This window comes from Camellia sinensis, chromosome 3, assembly GCF_055761805.1.
Source record: "Camellia sinensis isolate YWXY chromosome 3, ASM5576180v1, whole genome shotgun sequence".
Taxonomy (NCBI): Eukaryota; Viridiplantae; Streptophyta; class Magnoliopsida; order Ericales; family Theaceae; genus Camellia; species Camellia sinensis.
This window is the reverse complement of record NC_138963.1, coordinates 56,663,761-56,671,825: the sequence shown is the minus strand read 5'-3', so window position 1 is coordinate 56,671,825 and position 8,065 is coordinate 56,663,761. Positions and strand designations below refer to the sequence as shown.

The following is an 8,065-nucleotide window of genomic DNA, read 5'->3' as shown; positions in this document are numbered from 1 at the left end:
CACATTTCTTTTAATAATTTTTTTTAAATTGTTCTAAACGTTGATAGAAATGTAATTTGATCAAATGGCTATCGATATCTAATTAGCGTGATTGTTTGTAGGGATGCAATACTCGACGAGGCCTACACATTGAATAGTTTGAATCATTGATGCGAGCAAGTGGGCCTACGAGACCCAACAGTACGGTCCAATCCGATTATGGACGGGACATAAGCCACACCCTTTTTGATTTAATAGATTGATTTAATAATGACATCAAAGTTGTCGCCATATTTGACTCTTGAAAAAATAGAAACTAATTTAACAATAATAATATAAAAAAACAATTTAAAAAATTATTTCTACCCTTTTAAAAGATAAAATTATAGAAAAATTATGTGTTTTTAATTTTTTTTCACCAATTTAATTTTTAGTTTCTAAGAAAAATTTTCTGAAAATAGATTTTGAAAACCAAATCAAACATAACTTTATAACTAAAAAAGTGTCAGCATTATTCATTAAAAAGAAAGGCCATTACATTTCAAACAACATACAAGTTAACAACATAAAATAAGTTGTTTGACGACTTTGCCCTTAAAATAAACTATTTGCAAAGGAAACATCTTTGATTGTTTTTATTTGAAACAAGATTCAAAATTCAGAATTAAATGTATCACAATTAAAAAGTTAGAGATTAAAGCGACACAAGTTTCAAACTACAAAAACTGTTAGTGTAATTTGTCCTCATATAAACTTCTGGAGTAATGCTAGAGATCTAAAAAATTCTACCAAAGTTTTTACCAAATGTCTCACATGGGTGTGAGACCCACACAATGTGAGTCACATATAGGTCCCACACCCATATGAGATATTTAGTAAAACTTTTGGTAGAATTTTTGGGGTCTCTAACATTTTTGTAAACTTCAAGGGGTCACTTGAAGTTTGTCACGTTGTTAATTTCAAAACTTGGAATTAGTCAAGATACGTACAAACTGATCCAGATACTCAGTTATAAAAAATAAAAAATAAAAAATGCTATTTACTTTACTATTGTAATATAGTGGTGTTTTGAGAAATTGGTAAAAAGCTGAATTTTTGGCTTTTTAGCTTTTTTGGTTGTTTTTTTAACTAAAAAAAGCTAAAAAGCCAAAAAGCTGACTTTTTACCATTGTTTCCAAAAGACCCCATAATATTGTGAGTGAGTTTGGAATGATTTGATTTTTTTTTTAAATTATTTCAGATAAGTTTATTTTTTATTTTTTATTTTTTAGTAATTTTTTAATTTTATATTTTAATTATTATTATTATTATTTTATACTTTTTAGATGCATCAAGATGCATCTGAAAAATAAATTGGCTAAAATACTTTCTAAATGCACTTAATCAAGATGCATCTAAAAAATAAATTGGCTAAAATATTGAAAAAATTACTAATAATAAACAAAAATTCGAACAAAAATCTATGTGTATTTTTGTTCAATTTTTGTTTATTTTCAGTAATTTTTTTATTATATTTTAATTAAAAAAATTTACTTTATCTAAAACGTTAAAAAAATGAATTTTATTCTTTTAGTGCTTTTTCTTTTTTAATTTTTAAAAATTTTAAGTCCTTAATGATCTAAAAAAAAAAAAAAGAAAGTGTTTACCAAAAAAAAAGGCAATTTATTTATTTTAGTGTATTTTTTTCCCTAAAAATTTATTCCGTCTAGTTGAATATAACCAAATTAAAGTATTTTTTTAAACAATTAAAAACTCAGTAAAATTTAAAAAAAATAGAAAAACAAATATCAGGCCCACCTACCATTATCAATAATGGCGGTGTTTGGGACGCTGGTAGCGGCTATTTTAGCCTTTTGGAGAAATAAAAGTCAAAAAAGTCTCACGGTTGTTAAGGTTAGGTTTTACATCTTTTAAAAAAATTAAAAAGTTATTATTTTATTTAAATTACATCAACATATTTATCTATTATATCATTTCTAATTTAACTTATATTTCATAAAAAGTTAAAAAATATACTTAAGTTCCGTTTGGGAAGTGGTTTTGTGAGTTTTTTTAGCTATTTTAGTCACAAAAAGACAAAATAGACTATTTTAATCACAATAAACAAAATATCACATCCAACCCATAATCATTACACTCTTCTCTCACAAAAAAGGCCAAAAAAGTCAAAAAGCCAAAAAGCTCTTCCCAAACCAAATTTTTTAACCCAGAGTAAAATAACAAAAAAAATCAAAAAACTAAAAAGTCAACCCACTTTCTAAATGAAGCCTTATTTACATCATCTCAAACAAACCTTAGGTTTGAAATTGTAGTGTACAGCTGATAAGCAACAGAGGGTAAAAAGAAAAAAGTAAAAAATCCAATATCAGGAGTCCAGATTCTCTCCTTGCAAATCCTCCTTGCAACGACTGAGATTAATTGTTGCAACATCCAACGGTTGAGATCAGCTGCTAAAGAAATTGAAGTCAGTCGTTGAATGTTGAAACAACTGATCTCAGCCGTTGCAAGGAGGAGTTGCAAGGAGGAGTTGTAAGGAGGGGATCCCAATTCCAATATTAGACCCACCTACCATTATCAATAATTTATTGTTGACAGTCCTGATTTGGCATTCACAGCTTCAAATCAACACAATGACTATCATTTCCCCTCTGATCTGATCTCGCGCGCTCTCTCTCTCTCTCTCTCTCATCTCTCATCTTCTCCATTTTCAAATCCTAACTTTCATTTTTACAATAGAGGTTCTCTCTATCTCTCTCTCTCACACATCTCAATTTTTCTTCATTTTCAAATCCTAACTTTCATTTTTATAAAAACGTAGAGAGTTGGGAAAGAATTTTTTAAAAAATGAAAAAAATATGTAAAATTAAATAAATTTTACCTATCTTTTTTCTTTTTAAATCTCTTTCTATTAGGTGTTGTTTGGAATGATCTAAATAAGTGTACTTTTTGTCCTTTTACGAAAAGATGTACAGAAAAGTAGAGAGATGATGTGATAGAAAAAAGATAAAAAGATTGATTATTTAGGGGATGCCAAATCACCCAATTTCCATACCAAACGCCACGTAAATTTAGATTTTGTTTAAAGTGTCCTAAATAAGTGCACTTTTTATTTTTTTGGACTAAAAAGTTGAGGAAAAAAATATTAATGTTTGGGTTAACTTTTTGACTTTTTATGAAAAAATATATATTAAAAAATTATATAAAGAAGTGTGTAGGAGAAGATAGGGTAAGAGCCGTACGGAATGGCGCTGGGGACTAGCTGGGTGAGTAGATGAGAAAATATTGTCTACTTCTCGGGCTTTGATTAGATAGTGTTGTTTGGCTCGTGGGGGCCCACCACGGGTCCCTTTTTCTAATCGAAACCGTTCAATGTATAGAACTCGTCGAGTACTACATGCTTGTAAAAAATAACGTTGATTGGATATCGATAGCTATCTGATCGTGTTTGTTTTTTTTTTTAACTGTCAATTATAACACCATCCATTTTTATACAAAACTGATTTAATCATATAGTTAGCGATATCCGATAGACGTGATTTTTTACAGGCATATAGTACTAGACTAGTTCTACATATTAACGGTTCAGATTATCAAAACGGGACCCATGGTGGGCCCCCACGGGCCCAACTTTACCATCTAATTTAATGAATATTTTACTATAATTTTTTTGTTTCCCCGGTCACTGACTGGCCCATCACGGAATGTCTAATCTTGGGGCCTTTTTTTATTTTATTTGTAATAATATTTGTATATTATTTTTTTAATATTTTTTTTGATAAATAGTGATAACTTTTTAACTTTTTAGATAACTTTTTACCTTTTTGACTTTTTCAAAGGTTGCCAAACCAGTCCTTAAAACCTCCAAATCTTTCAATACCATCCTCACTGAACTCATCCACATGGAGAACGGCAACAATCCCATCAACACCAGCTATTTCTCAGATGATAAACCAAGTAAGCATGAATTCCAATTTTGTATTGGATCTCTTTTATGTGTAAACATTAGTTTCTTTGTGTTTGTCCCCTTTCTCTTGCTTTTTCATTGGACATGTTCATTATTATAATTTTAATATTGTAATGCTTATGCCTCTCCGTTACATAGATGGATGGAGATGTTTATTTCATAATTCAGTGTTTGTTTGTGGAAGAATTGCATTGACATATATCTTTTAAAATTCAAAATTGGCATAAAAATCACGGACTTTGATTTTGAATTTTGAATGATGTGCTATAATCTGAAACATTTTGAAATAAAGATCTTCATTCCAACTACATATAATAAAGAGTATCTAAATCAAAACAACACTATCACTACTTCACACTTGGAACTTTCAAATCACACTCATAACATATTAAACCACACTATTAATTACATTAAGATTCTTAAACACACAAACAAGCATTCAACTTCAGATACTACAATCCCCATCTAAAAAAACAAAAAAAAAAAACAACAACAACAACAACACGACACTACACTTAGGCCCTTGTTTCATTACACAATCAATATTTCAATACAATTTTTTTTTTAAAATTTCACATCCTTGATCCAAACATAGCCTTGCTTGGTTTAGTTGTGTGGAGGTGAAGTTACCTATTTTTCTAACTTCACGCAACCAATTTTCTGCGTATGCCTTTATTTCTTGATCTTCTTTTTCCATTTCCTCAAACCACTTTTAGAATTTCTGCTTGTACTTGGATTCTTTTTTAGTAACGTGGACAACAGCGGCAAAAATATGGAGCCTCTTCTTGTTCTCGTCCATTTTAGTGCCTGCTTTTTCCATCACATCTTTCCACTTTTGCTGCAAACCCCCAATAGGCAAAAACACCACCTCATGTGAGCATAGTAGCATATTCTAATAAGCAACACTTGAATAGATATACATGGTGACAAAAAAGAAAATAAAAGTTTATACATGGAACGGCATTTACTGCAATATATACAACCTACTAGCACGGTGGAAATGTAGTTTGGGGTTATGACTTAGGGGAGTCGAATAGATATCTATTAATTAAAAAAAAAAATTGGAAATAAAGTATATATTACTAGATCAATTTTTATTGATATAAAAAGGAAAAATTAACATAAAAACATGGTCTAAATAGTTTACTATTGGGTAAATCTATGATGTAGTATGGAAGGGTTGCAAGTAAACATTTTACCTTCAATTTTTCTTCTGATCGTTCAGGAAACCTTTTTGCGATGCTTTTCCATCTGTAGAATTTGGGATACCAATGAAAAAATCAACGTGCTATAAAATAAGGGTTGTTAATGAAATTGCAAAATTCTACCTTCTCATTCAATGCAAATGTCCATGTATGTATAAGTATTACCTAGTGGGTTGAAAAAAGAAAAATAAATAAATAAATAAAGAACTTGACATTCAAAGTTGTTGGAGCACAGATTATTCTAGTTTGAGGTTTTCAAGTGAGAAGTTGGGATTTACATCTATGTAAGTGTATATTATATATATATATATATATATATATAAGTAATAATTGTACTTAATATCTTACATGTTGATTGAAATTTCATTTCGATCTCTTTCCTTTCAATTATGATAGTCAACCCTTGCACTTTAGATCAATTTGCAATATCACTCTTCTATTCATTTAGTATTAGTGAAACTGACGTAATTGGCATGTGTGCCACACATGAAATATATTTTCGAGGCCACAATTAAAACTGCCAACTTCTGTCAGTAAAGAGTGACATTTGAACTTGACTTAAATTGTAAAAATTGGCTGGCATAATTGAAAGTAAAGGGCTAAATTGAAATTTTAGTGCAAATACAAAGGTTCTAAATATAATTAACCCTATATAGACTATAGATACATATACTATCTGCTGTAAAACATACTTTTGTCCATGTATCGCAACTTCTTGCACGAAGTTTTTTTCGTCTTCAACACTGTACGACTTATGTGACTTCTTGGCTGGTTTGTGTTGTGGTGGCCCTGAAGATGGTGCCACATGATGATTAGGTCTAACACAGCTCCCTCCATTGATCAATGGGAAATTAGAAGTTCCATCATGAGCTGTTTGGCTATAGTTATTGAATCAGACAAGTATCATAAGAACCTCATAAATATCAATTAAAATCACTATAGTAATTAGAAAAAAATTACTTACCCCAAAAATAAAGAAGAAAAAGAAACAATATAAGCATTGAGAATGAGATGTCAAGTTTGATCATGATGAAAGTAAAAATAGGGTCCCATATTATTTAAGCCCTTATAGTATTATTAGTAAGTAGAAAATGGGGCTCAATCTAACTTCACATAAATTTAACTTCACATAAATTAAAGGGCCCCCAAAATTTAGGGAGGTCAAATTAAAGTTATATAAAAATTTGAGCCTAATTTGAATTTTTTTTTTCTCATTTGAATCTATCAACAAAAGTAAATAAAGCCTTTTCTATTTTTCTTCTTCCTCAATCCCATATGGCATACACAAAAAAAATGAACAAGCCGGCATTTGGTGATCCATTGAACCAACCAACAATTTCCATGACACTGACTGTGATCTTCTTTGGTGTCTAGTCCAGTGTGCCCCTCTCTTTTTTTTTTTTTTTGATCAGCAAAAGAGAACCTTTATAGATGCAAAAACCATACAAAACAAGAGATTACATCAACAAATGAGGGGAAGAGCAGCAAGCTAGCTCACCCCAGGAGTTTGGTGAGGAACCAAACCCCAGAAGAAGAAAAACAATGAAGAGAACAACAAAGGAAAACCAACAGTCCAATATCAGACCATCCTCAAACCAGCAGCAGAACAGATCATCTACCAATGCAAAGCACACCATCCCCAAAATAACAGCCCACTGCTAGGCCTAGTAGCAGCACAGATACAGGGATCCTTCAGAGTGTTTAGAATGTAGCAAACACCATTTTGGAGGATTGCCCCACAGTCATACTCAATCCATCTTTACAAACACGAACAGACCTCCCCACAACTCCTGGCCAGTGCATATCAAACAGACAGACCTCCGCACAAATAGACCTTCACTGCAGCCTAATGCCAACCAGTGCATAGCAATCAAATAGAACCTTCACTACAACCAGAAGCATACCCAGCACCAACAGATTAAATCAGAATTGCAGAGCTTCTGGGCACCAACAGATCAAATCAAATCAGCAAAATGACCCAAAAACTAAACCAAAATAGAGCTCCTGAGCTGCAAACCCACAAATCAACCCAACCTCAGCAAATCAACAGATCAACCCAGAAGAATACCCAGGAGAACAACACAAACCACACTGCAGTCCCAAAAAACTACAGCAAAAACAGAACCAAGGCAGCTTAGAACTAAAGCAGATTACAGCCCAAGCAGCATAGAGACCAAGGCAGCATAGCTACCAGAACACTGCAATGCAATGCACTACAATGCAGATTACAACAGACCACTCAGACTTCAGCCCATATGTCTACAGAACAGATTCCAAAACACTATGCTCCACCCCTGATCTGTCACCAGTTGAAGAACAGGGGAGCTCTGGGTGAAGGACAACACGAGCAGATGAAAACATGTAACAGCAGTGAGCATGAATCTAAAATGCAGCTGCAGACTATCTAAGAACTTCACACACTAAGTGCAGCCCCCCTCCCCACCCTCCATAATCAGTAGACAACCAGGCAGACGTCAGGCTAAAACCAAACCAACTTAGGCCTTCCACACACAGATGTACAACCAGCTGCACACAACCACTACTGACCTGAACCTTACTGCTCTGAACCTCTACAACCAGATATACAACCAGCTGCGCACAAACCTCTACTAATCTGAACCTTACTGCCATCTTATCTGATAGAGGTTGGACACTAAATCATGGACTGAATACTCCACCTTCAAGTGCCATTTGGACCACAAAGCTACCTGCACCTTCACCTGATCACAAAGAACTTGTATATCAGGAATAGCATCCTTAAATAAGCATTGGTTCCTCAACCTCCAAACTGACCATAAAACTACAGAGGGAATAATATTCCAAACTTTGAGTACCCAAGACTTGAGATTGTATCTGCCCCCATTCCACTACTGCAACAGACCTTCTATAGAACCTGGAATAGCCCAAATCTGATCCC

General features: G+C 32.7%; 1 long non-coding RNA gene across 1 annotated transcript; it reads right to left on the bottom strand.

Moving 5' to 3' along the window:
• Window positions 1-4,308: 4,308 nt before the first annotated feature.
• Window positions 4,309-6,513, bottom strand: LOC145822539 (uncharacterized). Its single transcript, XR_014363924.1, has 3 exons — window positions 5,841-6,513; window positions 5,143-5,194; window positions 4,309-4,781 (listed from the first exon to the last, which is right to left on the bottom strand). It is a non-coding gene; the product is annotated as an uncharacterized LOC145822539 (long non-coding RNA).
• Window positions 6,514-8,065: the final 1,552 nt, after the last annotated feature.